Source organism: Orbicella franksi, chromosome 14 (assembly GCF_964199315.1).
Source record: "Orbicella franksi chromosome 14, jaOrbFran1.1, whole genome shotgun sequence".
Lineage (NCBI taxonomy): Eukaryota > Metazoa > Cnidaria > Anthozoa > Scleractinia > Merulinidae > Orbicella > Orbicella franksi.
This window is the reverse complement of record NC_138158.1, coordinates 12,893,640-12,911,720: the sequence shown is the minus strand read 5'-3', so window position 1 is coordinate 12,911,720 and position 18,081 is coordinate 12,893,640.

The window sequence follows — 18,081 nt, the reverse complement described above, 5'->3', positions numbered from 1 at the left end:
AGCGTAGCCAATCAGAGAACGGCATTCGTGATAGAACGCGAGTAGATTTATACTAAAACTCGATAGAAACACGGAATATGTTTTCTATTTCTTATATGAAGTAGTGTCGCGTAACCCTTAGGGTGGATGAGGCCCGTGATCTGATTAACACACATACAACCCAAAAGTTGTGTGTGCGCTACGGCCCTTAATTTATCTTTATCAACTTTAAGCAAAGCATTATACATTTACTCACAGGGCCACAGGTTCATTAGTTTTACAAACTATTATGTGCTAAATTAAAATTGGATTGCTTGATTGATCGATCGATCGAACGATCGATTGATTGATTGATTGATTTGATAAATAGTTCAATGTTTTACTTGCTCCCCGATCATTCACATCACATGTACCTGCTGTAGTGATGGTTGTGACGTGTCCGCGTTTTCGAGTGTTTAAGTGTGAACGGGGATAACGTTACGAAAACGCGAGAGAGGCGACGGTTTTTCATGCCAATGGTGTGGACAGAGTTTTAAAAACATCGTTACGCTTTACGATACGTTTCTTCGTTTCTACGCTATAGTCGTCAAAATTTGTGAGCTTTCCTAAATATTGTCAGGGAACATTTTGATGTATGGTTAATATTTAAGAAGGATGGAACTGCAGAATCCCTGTCTTTTTTTTATATAATGCAATTTTATTTACAGGACGAACACTTACACTACTTACAGTACTAATATTATACTTACATTTACACTTAGGCCCAGTTCAGACGCCGAACTTTTCATGAGCCGAACCAATTATATTGAATTAAGTACATGAAAAGTTCGGCGTCTGAATCAGTTAAGAACGGCTATTTGAATTTGGAACGGCCCAGCCGTTCTTCCCGCCTAGCTCAGCCGGGAATTTCGGCTTTGGAACGGCTTTGATTCAGACGTCGAACTTTTCATGAGCCGAACCTAATGTATAACTTATTATAACGTATTTTACAAGCAGTTTTTACTTTGCCTGAAAATCGCTGACATTTCGATGTGTTTTGGTTTAAACTAAATAAAGTTCGGCGAATTAAGTTCGACGTCTGAATCAACAGGTGTACTTTTGATAATTTGGGTCGGTCCAAATTCGAATTAAGTTCGGCTCATGAAAAGTTCGGCGTCTGAACTGGGCCTTACACTGTACTAGACTCTCACAGTTTTCTTTCGCGTCACGCATGACGGACTAAGCTCCTTACACTATACTTACACTATTTATACATGTACTAGTCACAATACATATATTACAATACGATCACGCTAATTAAATTACAGTTGGCTTACATACACAATTACATATCTTTTTTCCTACTTACTAAATTACAATACAAAATATAACAATATAACAATATGTTCCTAACACAGCACTATCACTAACAATCCATTTACATTACAATATTGCTTATTTACATTACATTGTTAACGGAGAAGCTGAAATTAACTAAATTGAAAGTTCGCCCATTTCGCCCTCAAAAATTCTATCTTTTTATTGATACGTCCAATATAATTTTCTGATTCATATTTAATTAAAATGTTGGCATTAAAACCGTTAATATTTGGATGAGTCTGGTTTCTTCTACAATCCCATAAATAAATTTTAGCAATAAGAAGAAGATAGTTAAGTAAGGGACACGATCTTGATAGCACACCAACTATAACGTCTTGCTGAGTAAGATCAATTGTCTTTTGAGAACCAGAGAACCAAAACAATTCAAAATCATCCCAGAAAGCTTTAGAACAAGGACAACTATACAAGAAATCATTCAACTTTTCTGGATGCGATTTGCAAAAAGTACATAGGTCATTTTAACAGACTTAACAACAACAGCAACAACAACTTTATTTGTACTCAACATAGAAATTAGAGTTAGATGAACGCGGGGGATCCTTTCTTGAACAGTGGCTAGTAATCGAACCTATTCCGTTTTAAGTGATATCTTTCAGGGGTCTAATGAAGCTCAAGCAACGTCCACATTAGTCACCCCTAAGAGTTAAATTCAAATTTTCCGACGAGCATCCCTTGCCTTTTCATATGGGAGTTACCCCCCCCGGGTTTTCAAATGTCTAACGGGAAGTGAAGGAGTGATGGAGTGAAATTATTCCACCACTACAAATTGGAAAATAATAAATATTTTCCAAGTTAAAAATAAGAAAAAGACATGCAAGAGCACACACACAAAGCAGGCTAATTATATATACAGATTTAGTGAAAAATAGTTGGATGATACAGTGTACTGATGAGAGTAGTTGGCTATAACTTATTTTATACAGTTTGGAAGTAGTATATAAGATAGAGTTAAGTAGTTTGTACCGAAATGCTCTCACATAAGGTTCTAGAGTAACTTTTGTAATTTACTAGCTGCACTCAGTAATTGTGCCTTTTTGCCTATCAAAAGTGATTAGTATTGTTTTCATTTCTTTTCCATTACATCAAAAACCTGATTATCAATAGTCAAGGTGGGGGAGGTTGTTGATGGAGTGGCAGTGATTATATTATTTCTTAGATAGTTTGTCACAGAATAGCGAAGTCCAGTCCATACCAGGAAATTTGTTTTTCGAATCTTTTTGGCGATAACATCAAACCACTCAGTATTGTTCAAGTTAAATAACAGATCACTTACATAAAAACGTCGAACTCGAAATAACTTTCATAGTAGACCGGAGAGCCATGCACACGGATTTCGTTATTGTTGCAAATTATATTATTCTAGTCCTTATTTGATGCGAAGAAAATCAGACCACCACTTCAAAAGTTCAGTGTAGAAGTCTTTTACATCGAAATTGCACTTAAAAAGGAAAAGTCCTCCGTATTTGGCTTGAAGATGGCAGCGCAAATAACTTTTCCAGGTACCACTATTTAAACTAAAAATGCTCTTTAACCATGCTAGCCTTAAGGATTTGCTCATGCATTCAAGATCTATCATTTTTAAACCCCCTTTCTCATAATCATTTATTGTTGACAATCTCGTAACCTTATCAGTACCTTTCCCAAAAAAGTTATAAAGAATTCGATTTAATTATGTAATTACCCCTTCTGGGGTTGGTATTAATGAAAATAAATAGACCATTTGGGGGATTACGAGAGCTTTGATTATTGTCACCGTTCCGTACAAAGATAGACCTCTGGACGACTAGATGTTTATAAGTTTTTTTATTTTATCTAGATTTTCTATAAAATTCTTTTCCCGTAACAATTTTTCATCATATGAATAATAGACTCCAAGTGCTTTGATAGGCTCATCGGGCCAATTAAGACCCAAGGGTTTTATTTTGTTGTTTCTAAAGCCCCAATCCACATTCCTTGCGTTTTAGCGCAGTTAACCGTTAGACTAGACTCATTTTTATAAACTTCTAAAAAATCAAGAAGTGCCTGTAACGAGTTAATGTCTGAGAGTGTTGCAGTCATATCATCCGCATATGGAAGCAGTTTTGTTTCCTCTTTTCCTATAGCGCACAGGCGACCCAAGCTCTCAATGTTATCCTTTTTATGCGAACGTTCAGGCTGACGTGACATATGGCATGTACTACTACATAACGACCGAATTTGACCACGCGTAACATGACTCTCGCCTTGCAGCATATGGAGGTGTTGTGTTACAACGGTTTGAATTTATAAAGGTTTGTATGGGAATGCAACGGCTTTCCTTGAAAAGCCAATTGTTCTTATATTTTGTGAATAAAATCTACTTACCCTGTTGCTGTGTTGTATTCTTTGTTGTTTGCCAGCTCCTCGGGCCGATCTATCGCGATTTCGGCGAGTTATCGTTCTGTGGGTTTCCATTACTAAAAGAAAGACAAGACCGGACAATGATTTCCGGAGTGCCCGCCGCTCCAGGCGAATAAATCCACTGAAAATAACCCTGCCGGCTCAATTCCTCCGTAGAATCGAAGAAGAGATGTTGAAGTTCCATGTCAGTTCACTCGCTACGCGATTCCGTCCACAACGCCTTCGCTACGAAACATTTATGTCGAGATTGCTTCGCTCGCAAATTCGAAAACAGCCGCGTCACAAAAGTTAAGACACTTTTGGGGTTCGCATAGTACGTTGGGTCACTATAATTAGCCCGACCGGGGGTAGTCAGCAACGATTTGTCAACACGCAAACCAAAATGCTCCCCGGGTACCCTCGTGATTTATTTGACAAACCCACCAAGACACGCATTGTTACCATCGACCAATCAAAATCTTGGCGGGTTTGTCAAATAAATCACGAGGGTACCCATGGAGCATTTTGGTTTGCGTGTTGACAAATCGTTACTGACTACCCCCGGTCGGGCTAATTATAGTGACCCAACGTACTATGCGAACGGCAAAAGTGTCTTAACTTTTGTGACGCGGCTGTTTTCGAATTTGCGAGCGAAGCAATCTCGAAATAAATGTTTCGTAGCGAAGACGTTGTGGACGGAATCGCGTAGCGAGTGAACTGACATGGAACTTCAACATCTCTTCTTCGATTCTACGGAGGAATTGAGCCGGTAGGGTTATTTTCAGTGGATTTATTCGCCTGGAGCGGCGGGCACTCCGGAAATCATTGTCCGGTCTTGTCTTTCTTTTAGTAGTGGAAACCCACAGAACGATAACTCGCCGAAATCGCGTTAGATCGGCCCGAGGAGCTGGCAGACAACAAAGAATACAACACAGCAACATGTTAAGTAGATTTCATTCACAAACAAGAAGATCTGTTAGATCTTATAACCGCGCTTTTAAAATTTAAGTGTTCGCTTAGCACTACCGTCGGAACGCAGTGCACATTCCAAAGCAGTCATTGATGATTCTTTTCTTACTGTAGACATCACATCACTTGATCAACACAAACTGTATTATTGCACCATCAGTGGTAGCCATTGACAAATCTCCGATGACGTAATGGTCTTAATCTAGAACTTTCTTCGGGATATGTATGGGCATGAACGATATGAAAGACACAATAATAACACTATTAACAACAGCTTTCTTTCTTAAAAGTCATGATTAAATTTAATTGGTGTTTTCCACGAGTAAAGGGCTAGCAAAGTAGTCACACAAGTCATATAAAAAAAAACCCATCCCGACCGATGTATCGATTTTGGTCACTCCAGTGACCACAGATTGAAAACCTGACAGAAAATTGTCGTTACTTTCGATTCTCACCAAATTTGTCATATCCCCCCCTCGGGAGAATTTTGTTAACTTAGCTAATTTAGTATGCAAGCCACCGCAATGGCAGTCGCCCTCGCCGAAATGTTTATTTGCTCAAAATTGGGGGCAAAATCTCTCGGAGATGGAAATCAGGACATTTGTAAGGATACAGAAAGTAATATGGGACCAGTTGCTGCCTTCTAAGGCTGAATTTATCCAGAAGTAAGCTGTATTTTCGTTTTCGTGCCGAAAGCCACGCGATGAAATATTATCGACTTGTTCTGCTGTCTTGTTCTGTTTTTTCTCTTGGTCTTTTTTGTAGCCCGCCGAGGCCAGTCTTTCGTCTAAATCAGTTGAAAAAAGTTCGAAAAAGATGTTCCCATTCAAGTTTAAGCTCTCAGGCGACAATTCTGGAGTTTTTTGGCCGAAACATCGGCTTTGTTATGTTGGTGTTTTTCGGTTGCTATGGGCGACCGTGGCTTCCTTTGTTAGGACAAGTCTGGGAGTGAGGTCACAAAAAAATTCGAATTAATTCTGGTTTTGTTCGATTTCGCTGAAATTTTAACACGATAAAGCTGGATTGTTAAGGAATAGATTTACTGCCTGCCGATGTGTGGTAGCTATTAACGCTTAAGTGATATGTCGCTTCGAAATAAGGGGTTTTGAAGAGATTTTTTTGCAACGTGTGGGTTCGGCGTGATTTTGTAACCGGAGGTTTTTGTTGACCCCGAAGGAAAAAATATCCGGAAAAGGTCATTTCATCGATGATTCAAACGAACATAAATATGTATCAGGAGCCATAATCGGGGACGGAGACCGTAAGCGCGCGCCATTTCTAGTATTGGGGTTGTCCCAGGGGCGGGGCAAAAGACTCCTGAAATTTTCGTATAGGCATCATCCAACAAAAAATGACGTCACATCCGGTTTAAACTGCGCTTCGCGGCTCGTTTCACAAAGCGAGAAAATGGCGTTTCGATTACTCACGATTTCCCTTTATTTGTAAACCATCAGTTTCGTTTCATTTTATATTGAGGATGGAAAGATCTTGCAGACACATTACTTCGACTTTTTAAACAAAAATTTCGGGAAAAGAGAAAAGTTTATTATTGTTTTGAAGCAAAATAACGGAGAGCCTTCCGTCATCGCCGGGCGAATTTTACACAGTTGCAAAACTGGTGTTGTTCCGACTTTTGGTTCTTGTTGTTCGTGATTTAGTGATAACAATAAGTGCAATAGCCTATAATGTAAACAACAACATGGATGAGGCATTGCTGGTCATAGTTTGCACTGTGTACTACGGGAACATAATTAACAGAAGCCGTTTAGCTCCGAAAGTCGCTGTCACCAGAGCTTTTGTTGCTCTTGACTCACGTGTATTGGTAGAAGAGACAAGCTGGATCGCATGCTGAAGGTCAGTATTCCACATTCCCACATCTCTCGTTGAAGATTGTTGTTTTCAGTAAGATACAGTACATATATATTGGTACTTTGGGGTCATCAGTCTCTTTCTCTTTGGTGAGTGCTTTTAAAACGCCCAGTAAAAACTTGATTCACGGCATGGAAGCTTATGTCTCGCTGGATCGAAATTCGAGCAAGATTTTTAAGTTCTATTCCTCTTTAAAAGTAATTAAATCAATTATTCAAATCCAAGCCATCAGGGGGAATCTGCCATTGAAGCTGCCCTAAGTTAAGGCCCTGTTTAAGGACCTTCCCCTTTGAAAATCGTGGGGGTGTTCTTTGAGGCAACACAGGTCCCATTTATATGGTCTCGGGTACCCGAGATAACCCTCCTCCTGAGGCAACTTTATCAAGTGTTTGTAGGTGAAAATGTAGCCCCTGTAGGCCGAGTAAAAGTTGACCCTGCATGATTATTCGTAACTCTCATTAAATAATCAAATGTGCAACTATCCTTCTTTGTTTAAGTTTCCCTCAGTTATTTGATCACAGTGGTTTTTGCTGAGTTAATTTTCTCTTCTTTGATACAAATTGCTGCTTTAAATCTTAAATCTAGGCATTACGTGACACTCGCCATACTGAGAGTTGTTCCAGTTAGGCGAGCCAAAGTGTTTACGTATACTCAAAGAAAAGTTGTTGGTTACTTTACCTGCCAAGGCAAGTCAACTTGCTCACCTGAATTGTCTCGCCCCCAAGTCTGGTTCGTGATCCTCGTGTAAACAGTTGGTTGAATTTTGCAAAGAAATAAGTGAAAAGTTAGCTCCGCCAGGGTAACTTGGGGAAAGGGTTGTCTCTGGCACACAAGAGCCATTCTATTTTATTTCCAATTTCCGTCTTCCTCTTCCAACTGATTATGCGAAATGTACTGTCCAAAATCTTTATGGGTATTGGTGTTTGAGAGTGTCATCTTTATCACTACTGTGGAATGTACCTCACCTTACAGCCACCCCCGTTAACACAGCCACCTCGTTATTATGGCCACTCTATTCTGGCTCAAACAAAAGCCCAGTCGGTCATTTTCTTATTTATTAATTATACAGTCAGATTTTTGTGGCCTGTTGGTGACCAGATTAACAGAGTTCTGGCACATTGTAGGAGTAATTTATGCAATGTGTAGTTCCAGAAAATATCCATACCTCCCCCACGGAAAGGAATTTTTCTGAGTCACCCCCCCCCCCACACACACCCCTCTGGAAATTCCGATTGAGCTTCATACATTTCTTTAATTTTTTTGGTCTTATAGAACCCCCCACCCCCCAGGAAATTCCAATCCCTTCTGTGGGGGGAGTATGGATATTTTCTGGAACTGAACAATTTACATGTACAGTAAGCAACAGGCATCATTTTGATAGTGAAGTCCCATACATACATGTAACTCTTGATTATTTTGAGATTTTATCTTTATTATGTCATCAAGGCAATAATATTTTGATTCCTGCTCCAGCAGGAGGGGGGAGAGAACTCTCCTCTATGTGCTATATATAGCTATGTGCAGCCCCAAAGGGTATGGTTATTCAGCCGTTTTGGTCATAAATACTCTAGGGTAAGGCTTTTGCCCTCTAGTCTTTAATTTGGTATGTGTTTTAGAATAAGCTACCTCAATTTTCATCATTATTGATAAGACCGTCAACAAAAGTCCTTCAAAACTTATGTTTAGGGCAACTGTAGCAGTCGCAACTGTCATAAATGGGGTAGGGAAAATCGCAGATTATGGTCATAAATAGGTTAAGGGTTTAACTTTTGTGAAGAGGGCGGCACTGACCCCCACCCAATTTTTCTGGGATGTACCAAACACATTTTCTTAGCAGTTACTACAGTCTTGCTTTATTAAATCAAAATAGTACTTGCTGCCAGGTACTTTATAAAAGTATAACCCCTCCAGAAGCCTTCACAAAGTACATGTAATGTCAGGTGCTAACAATATTTTTTTTTTTTGCAGCTGATTAAAATTTAGTATTAAATTGTACTGAACTGGTGCAGATTTAATATACATTATATTTTATCACACTTAGTTCACACTTATTTTAAGACTATTCAGCAGCAACTAGTACCTCTTGTATGACCATGCAGTAACAGTACATTCCAAAAAAAAAATATGTGTATATGTATTACTATCCTGCCTGGAAGAGTGTGTAGAGAGAGCACACAGTGCAGTGCCCTACTGTGTCTTTTGTTGGGTATAATAATCTTAAATTTAGAAGACTTGTATTGATCTTTTAGAATTCACAAAAAGAGTTGATATCTTGACAACTCTCCTTTGGCTGTGTCACTTCATAATAAATTAGCAGTTTGGTATGTTGTAGCATAGAACTTTAATTAAGTTATCGCACCAGTATCACAGAGGTCATGGGTTGGAATCCAGTTCACACTTTTTTTTTTCAGGCTATAATTTCACCTTTGCTTAAGTTGTGTATAGTTGCAATGATCAATCATTTCTTTATAAGTTAATCAATGTATATATGTCACACTGACTTATACTTTAACATTTTATCTTGAAGTTTCTTTCTTTCTTTTATCGTGTGGTTCTAGAAAATGTCCATACCCACCCCAAGGAGATTATTGGAAATTCCAAGGATGGGGAGGGTCTCAAAAGCCAAACTTTTTAAAGAAAAGTATTAATCAAAATTGGAATTTCCATAGGGATGGGATGGGGAGATCTCTGTTTAATAAATACGTAAATATGTACAGACCCATTATCTGATGTGAAGACTGTGCAACATATCCTGGCCAATGAGTTGCCAAGGTGTAGCATCCTTGTTATCAATTTCAAGTACCAAATTAAAGAAGATCAGCATGTTAGATGGGAGAGGGGAATTTTTCAAAATATCATAAACTAAAAAAAAATATATTTTTTCCAAACTCAATCATGTTAGTAGTGTTAGTGTCTATTTATTTATTTATTTATTTATTTATTAATAAATACCTGTAAAGAGATAGTCATACATTCTTGCAAATATTCTGGGAGTCTCCCACAGACCATTTATATCATCCAGTCCCCTAGGAAAGTTATGAAATTTATTGTCCAAGTAAGCTACTGAACCATGGGCTCCAGTGGGGACAGTGCTATTACGATGCAATTTGCAGATGTGCTACATAATATGAGCTTAACAGTTTTGTTACCATGGCAACAGACTGCATTTCAGACCTTCCCTGATATTCTAGGCTTTTCTGGCCACCTTTGGAGTTCCATTTTGATATTTGCCAATGGTGCTTTTTGCATGATCCAGCAAGCCTATTAAATAGTAAGGTCAAAGTCATGGCCTTGATTAATGTTTTTCAAGCTGAAAATCACTGCATTATTGAAATTGGGTTAGAGGGGACTGGAAAAGATTGAGTTGCCAATTGGGAACATATTTTTTATAGCCATATTAGTGTGTTGCCTGTAGAACTATAAGGCTACCAAGTTTCAATGATCTCTGCTGTATATATGGTCTGCACTTGATGTAATATTGGGAAATCATCAGTCCTCTCATTTGCATATATTTTACACATTTTAAACTTAAATATCTCCAGAACTAATGCAGATATTTGCAAAGGTAAACAGTGCTTTTTGTAATCTATAGTGGAATTCTATTTGATACTCCTAAAAATTCTGAATCAAGGGGTAAAAATTTGACGATAGTAGCATGCCAAGTCATTGAGTTGAATTTATGCTGCTGACATTTACATGTACTGTAAGGTGTTGAAGAGAATTTTGGAGGGGAATTTGGTGTGTTTATTGAATTGCCAGAGGTTGGTTGGTTGGTTTTGTTATTGCTTTGTCATCATCTTCCATGTATTTTATTTTAAAGCAGAGTGGTTGGTAGCAAAAGCAAAACTGGCAATATTCTCACTTACCTGTGTTTCTAAAGTCATGTTTTTAGGTTTTCGTGGTCAATCTATTAGCAGCTGCACTGTCTTAAATTACAATAGGAAAGGGGTGATATTAATTATGTAAGTTATACTTTGGTATCGTTCATACCAAAATTATAGTAATTTTCTGGTTCAATGTTTGCCTCTGCATTAATTTGATTAAACTACTGTAGTTTATTTTTTAATCGAATTTAATTCTGTCAAAAGGGAGGTGGAAATCTAAGAGCAATAGTAAACCAGACCAATAAATATACAGAGATCTGCCACCGTTGCTTTCGTGGCTGGGTGGAGATGAATCTAAGTCAGACCAAAATTAGAAAAAAAATTACTGATTTAATGTGATTATGGAAATGTTGGAGGGTTGAAATGGGATCCTGGCTGTGGGAGGGTAGGAGTCAGGACTGAGGGGGTGGGTGGTGTGCTTGTGAATGTAAGAACCTCTCTGAAAGTGAAAACAAACTGTAGGTTTGAAAAGTTCAAAGCGGAAGTAAAAATTATACTTTAATACATCGTGTTTATTAAGGTGGTAAATGAGCAAATACCCACTTACGGTGAGTCATTGAAACAATGACATAATTTATGTTTGTCTTTTCTTAGGTGGTTACTTCCTGGCATATACACCCCTGAGTGACACAGGCATACAATGCTATGATTTAGATGATGCAACCTGCTTTCCCATGTTTAACATACACATAACAGTATCAGTGGACTAGTGTACAAGTGTGATTTCTCTACTGATAATGAGAATTATAATAAAGATACAAAGCCACTCTGGTGTGATTTATTTAATATTATTCCTTAACAGTAAAGTGAACCAATTAAACCAAAGGTTGCACTCTGTAAGATCAGGTGTACAAAAATTAAATAGAAAATTTCACTACATCAATTTTATCAATTAAGTAAACTTCTCTGCAAAATATATTTGGTATGTTGTTGTATTGGTAAGAATATATTTTGGAATTTTTTTATGGGAAATGTTTCCATTTAAAAATGTAGCTCAGATGCCACAACTATAGTTCTCCTTTCTGTGGTGTTTTCTTTTGTGGTAAATTGTGAAAGCAAATTATGTTGACCTACATGTAAGTTAAAAAAATATACAAGTAGTAGTTCTTCTGAAAAAAAAAATAGTTAATTTGTTGTTGTTTCTTCCTGTTCATTTTTTCCTTGAACATTTTTATTTTCCTAATAAGTAGTTTAGCTAGCCATAAAAATGTTTTGTCGTCTCTGAGACCATTTTCAAGATAAAAAAGTGATTTGTATATAAAATTTGAATTTTTTTTGGGGGGGGGGTGGGGGGGTGGGACCTTTCAGAATTTTCCTACAAAGATCACAAGGTACAAGGGAAGGGGCAAAAATAGAATTTTAAGTGTTAAAACATATGTTTTCATTATCAGTTTGGGCCTCTCTGTGAAGCTGCAAAGTATACTTGAGGATAATGTTATACCCATTTTAATTCAAAATACAAATGGAAACTTGCATTGACAATCACTTAATCTCTTGGCACTGTTTTGTTTTTTAATAGTTGCCTTTTTTCACAAAACAATAATTTGAACATCCTTGTTACACAAGCTGGGGGGGGGGGTATTCTGCAAAGTTTTAAATGGAAAGGCCTTATCTCAAGGTCCATTACCCCTTACCCTTTTGTATACATTTGTACCATTTTGATAGAAATGGCACCTCTTTTGTCGACCTTACATTGCAAAAGGGTAAATGTATCCCTTTAACAAACCTATTTAAGAATCCTTCATCCCTTTTCTATTCCCTTGGAAAGAGGTTAATAAGCAATATTATAGAATCTCTTCATTCTGGCTGAGGAGAGTAAATGAGAGCTTTTCAACAACATTTTAGAACCAGAAGAATGGAATCCCTAAAAAACAGATTTTCCTACCCTTTCATACACCTCAACTTGTGAAATCCCTATCATTTTATACCTGAAGCCTGAAAAGGGTACTCATCTTGAGCTGAGCCTCCCCATATAGGTCATTACAGAGAGCCTTCCCACATACACATGTCAGGAACTCTTGACAAGTACTGGCTTCAAGACTGGTCTGAGCCAGCTTCTTCAGTTATTTAGCACAAACTTGTTGCTCTCTGTCAATTTCTAGTACGAAACCTTTTCTTTGCTGATCTGGTCCAAGTTCACAGACACTAGCATCACTCTCACGACACTGACTCTATTACTGTCACTCAGTTTGATTCTTCAGTTTCACCCCACCATGCTTCATCATCACTCATCATTGTTAGACATGAGTTCATTAGCTTGTAAAATTCACCAGCCTGGCAGTGTCACTGTTGCTATTGCCTGTTCCCAGACTTCCTTTTATGGCTAGATGTAGGGACATGAAATTTCTCTACTGTTTACGAACAATTTGTTTAGATGGCATATTGAAAGAGTGATGAATTACTGAAAATTGCCAGTATTGCTAGTGTTCTCTCATTCCCTTAGGGATTGAAATATCCTGATGTAAGATTACATAGGGAAAGCACACTGAAATATAATGCACAATTTTTAGTAACCTTTCAAAATGGGTGGCCAATATGACAGGGATTAATAGATAAGGAACTTGGTCTGCAAACAGGGCAAATGAGAGGGTTTGAAGAACTTAAAGGTGCATGCTTGACCTCAGTGGGGGGGGGGTATTGGAACTTAGCGTTGCTGACGTTTAACACTGTTGAAACGGAAAAATAAATTTGATTAGAAATGAGAAAAAACCACGATATGTCCAAATTACTCAATCGCCGTCAAAACTAATCCTCTTGCTTTTTTTAAGGGGTTCACGGCCTGCCTGTAACGAAGCGTTTATCAATTAAGGGATTGCTTAGAGAAAACATATCTTGTTTAAGGTTCTTAACCAATCGTAACATATTTTATGGCATCAGTTTGAGTCATGAGCAAACACATGAGTTTGTGTTAGTGTCGATAGGCAAGAAAGTTCTGCAAAGCGCGTTATGTGTGTGGGTCTATTCTTGCAGTGATACGATTAACAGCACTCAAATACTCCCGAGTGTTTGGCAACAGTAAATCTTAAAAAATGCGCTTCTGTTAATAAGGTTCCCCCATGTCTAGAAACCTGTCATTGTGCATTTTTCTTAGTGTGATGCCTACCTAAGAGAATAGGATATTTGAATTGAGTAGAACTTACCTAGAATTCATTATTTCCACACAAACGATGACTCCTGTGGAATTCAGCGAGGAAGAAATGGTGACATTTCGTAAAAAACACGCCTTCAAAACAGCGTGTTTTTGAATAAATTATTACCCTGTCCTTCAAACAAACTGATATGACGAGGAAGAAGACAACATTTTGTTTATCGTGGCCAAATAAAACGTTAAAAATGTCCGGCCGATTGCAAAATACTGCCATTTTACTCACTGAGAGAACGATTATGCCATATTCAAATTTGATTTTGCCGCTCAGCGCTCTTTTTTACCGGATGTGACGTCATTTTTTGTTGGATGATTCAGATACACAAAAAGTGCCAGGCGTCGCAGAGTCTTCTGCCCCGCCCCTGGGTTGTCCCCATGATATGGGACAATTATTCTATTTTTAGAACAAATTGCGCCATCGCCTGCGGCACACGCGCGTACATGCTGCGAGGATTTTTACGAATGTCGCGCGGGGAAATGGCGTCCGAAATTCCCGAAATTTTTTATGTTTTTGGCCCACAACTCAACGCGTTTACGTCTGTTGGAATTTTGCTTTACGTATTTTCGTCGTAAGCTGCTCCAGTTTGAGTGAAGTAAGACAGTGTCGAATTTAGGGACGTTCCGCTTTAAGCTTATATATATCGCTGACCAAGTTGTGTTCCGACGGATGCTTCTTTTACATGAGCTGTACATTACTCCACTTTAAATTTCACATATGTTGAAGATTAACAGCTTTTCCATTGCACAGCAAAAAACTAGCTGGATATATTTAGATATAGCAGAGCTTCAGGACTTCATACTTTCCTAGCTCCTCTTCTTACACGCTTGCGAGGAATTTGCCAGTCTATCGCGACCGAAAAGTAAAACAAAATAATTGCTAGTTTGAGTTTCGTCTGAATTGTAATCAACGTTTAATGTTCCGTCAAGGCCCAATAACTTTACGTCCGTAGATACTGCTCAGTTTTATTCGTGTAAAGATCCAGTAAATTCTCTGTTGTCGATGAATGAGAGCGTCCGCCGATGCGTGTTTTGTACAGTCAGTAAACATGACAAATTGTACTTCCTCCGCACTTTCATGTGAAAGCGTACATCGAACTCAAACAATAACTCTATAGTTTTTAAATATGTTTAAGATTGATAAATGTTTGAGAACATATTAAAAGCTAAGCTGAAAATAAGTGAATAAAGCAGAAATAATCAGCAAAGTTACGATGACGCTTTCTTTAATCAACTTCGAATAACGATTTCGATTTTGTTGATCGAGTTATCAATGCTCCTTGTCTATTTTCATTTTCGCAGTGTTAAACTTCACTATGCTTATGTTGAAGAAACAAATATGATGTTAGTAGCCTTTTTTGCGTTCGTAAAATTTGTTGCAGCATCTCAGCACAAAAGATAACGAAAGAAATCTTTGTCAAGATTTGTTAACAATTGAAAACACCGACTCGGACTTGAAAGTGCACGAGCTGCACTATGCAAATGAGCTAGTTGTACGCGTCAGACTTTCCTTTCAAAATCTTTTGCAAACTCACCAAACAAGCAGAAACAATAAGAAACCATCAAAACAGGTTTTGGTTATGATTAACCATTGTCTGAGAAACTCACAAATTAACTCGATACCAGAGTAGAGAGTTTTCTTGCTATATTCTAAAGTCAGAACAAACGCAAAAACATACGCGTAACAAGTTACAACTAGCGCGAGCAGATCTTATTATTCATTCCCAGCGCGAGATTGAAATCTTGTTTTGACCCTGAAAAACCCACCTTTTCCATTAGCTCAGAGCATAAAACTACATATAAGCGCCCTGGTTCGTATTCCCTGCCTTATTCCCTGCCATCGCTGTAAAAATACGCAAGATGATCTCTCAACTCTCACCATTTGATCATGCAACGTGACAACATCCACGCGAGAGCCCCCGACATGTGCGCGGATCCGCGCGGATATATGACGTCAGGATGGCGCAATTTGTTCTAAAAATAGAAAAATTGTCCCATATCTTAGGTGCGCGCGGATCCCAAGACTTACGGTCTCCGTCCCCGATTATGGCTCCTGATACAAAGAAAATTACTGTGAATTCCCGTGAATCTTCCAAGGGTCAAAGGAGCCTATTTCCGTTCAAGTTCTTTTTAGAGGAGGGGTATAGAAGAAGAGGCGGAATTATGGAGGCTATTAGCAACGCTATACCGTAAAATACTGTCGTGGGGCTATATTTCGGCCTAGAAGCTCGAAACCGAGCGTTCAATTATTTTTCCTCTGTCCATTTCACCGAAAACCAAGGCTATCACGAGTTACTTTAGAGTCCCGGGCATTGGCAACTATCCCCCAAGTTCCTGGAAATCGATCCAAATTTGTTCAAAATCACGCTGCGCCTAAGGCGCTCTGGGCTACCTTTTTAGTCTTAAATAAAGCTAAGTAGGGCTATATTTCGGCCTAGAAGCTCGAAACCGAGCTTTCAGTTACTTTTCCTCGGCCCATTTCACCGAAAACCAAGGCTATCACGAGTTACTTTAGAATCCCCGGGACTAGAAAATATCCCCCAAGTTGCTGGAAATCGACCCAAACTTGGTCAAAATCACGCTGCGCGTAAGGCGGTCTCGGCTACTTTTTCAGTCTTAAATGAAGTGGGGCTATATTTCGGCCTAGAAGCTCGAAGCCGAGCGTTCAATTATTTTTCCTTTGTGAATTTCACCGAAAACCAAGGCAATCACGAGTTAGTTTAGAGTCCCCGGGATTGGAAAATATCCCCCAACTTCCTGAAAATCGACCCGAAGTTGGTCAAAATCACGCTGCCCGTAAGCAGGTCTGGGCTACTTCTTGAGTCTTAAATGAAGTGGGGTTATATTTCGGCCTAGAAGCTCCAAACCGAGCGTTCAATTATTTTTCCTCTGTCCATTTCAACGAAAACCAAATCAATCACGAGTTACTTTACAGTCTCCCGGACTGGAAAATATCCCGCAAGTTCCTGGAAATCGATCCAAAGTTGGTCAAAATCACGCTGCCCGTAAGCAGGTCTGGGCTACTTTTTCAGTCGTAAATAAAGTGGGGCTATATTTCAGCCTAGAAGCTCGAAACCAAGCGTTCAATTATTTCTCCTTTGTCCATTTCACCGAAAACCAAGGCCATCACGAGTTAGTTTAGAGTCCCCGGGACTGGAAAATATCCCCCAAGTTCCTGGATATCAGCCTAGAAGCTCGAAACCAAGCGTTCAATTATTTTTCCTCTGTCCATTTCACCAAAAACCAAGGCAACCATGAGTTACTTCAGAGTCCCCCGGACAGCAAAATATCCCCCAAGTTCTCGGAAATCGATCCAAAGTTGGTCAAAATCACGCTGCACATAAGCCAGTCTGGGCTACTTTTTCAGTCTTAAACAGGAGCCATAATCGGGGACGGAGACCGTAAGCGCGCGCCATTTCAAGTATTGGGGTTGTCCCCATGATATGGGACAATAATTCTATTTTTAGAACAAATTGCGCCATCACCTGCGGCACACGCGCGTACATGCTGCGAGGATTTTTGCGGAAGTCTCGCGGGGGAAATGGCGTCCGAAATTCCCGAAATTTTTTATGTTTTTGGCCCACAACTCAACGCGTTTACGTCTGTTGGAATTTTGCTTAAGTATTTTCGTCGTAAGCTGCTCCAGTTTGAGTGAAGTAAGACAGTGTCGAATTTAGGTATGTTCCGCTGTAAGCTTATATATATCGCTGACCAAGTTGTGTCCCGACGGATGCTTCTTTTACATGAGCTGTACATTACTCCACTTTAAATTTCACATATGTTGAAGATTAACAGCTTTTCCATTACAGAGCAAAAAACTAGCTGGATATATTAAGATATAGCAGGGCTTCAGGACTTCATAGTTTCCTTGCTCCTCTTGCCACACGCTTGCGAGGAATTTGCCAGTCTATCGCGACCGAAAACTAAACAAAATAATTGCTAGTTTGAGTTTCGCTTGAATTGTAAGCAACGCTTAATGTTTCATTAAGGCCCAATAACTTTACGTCCGTAGATACTGCTCAGTTTTATTCGTGTAAAGATCCAGTTAATTCTCTGTTGTCGATGAATGAGAGCGCCCGCCGATGCGTGTTTTGTACAGTCAATAAACATGACAAATTGTACTTCCGCCGCACTTTCGTGTGAAAGCGTACATCGAACTCAAACAATAACTCTATAGTTTTTAAATATGTTTAAGATTGATAAATGTTTGAGAACATATTAAAAGCTAAGCTGAAAATATGTGAATAAAGCGGAAATAATCAGCAAAGTTACGATGACGCTTTCGTTAATCAACTTCAAATAACGATTCGATTTTGTTGATCGAGTTATCAAAACTCCTTGTCTATTTTCATTATGCTTATGTTGAAGAAACACACATGATGTTAGTAGCCTTTTTTGCGTTCGTGAAATTTGTTGCAGCATCTCAGCACAAAAGACAACGAAAGAAATCTTTGTCAAGATTTGTTGACAATTGAAAACACCGACTCGGACTTGAAAGTA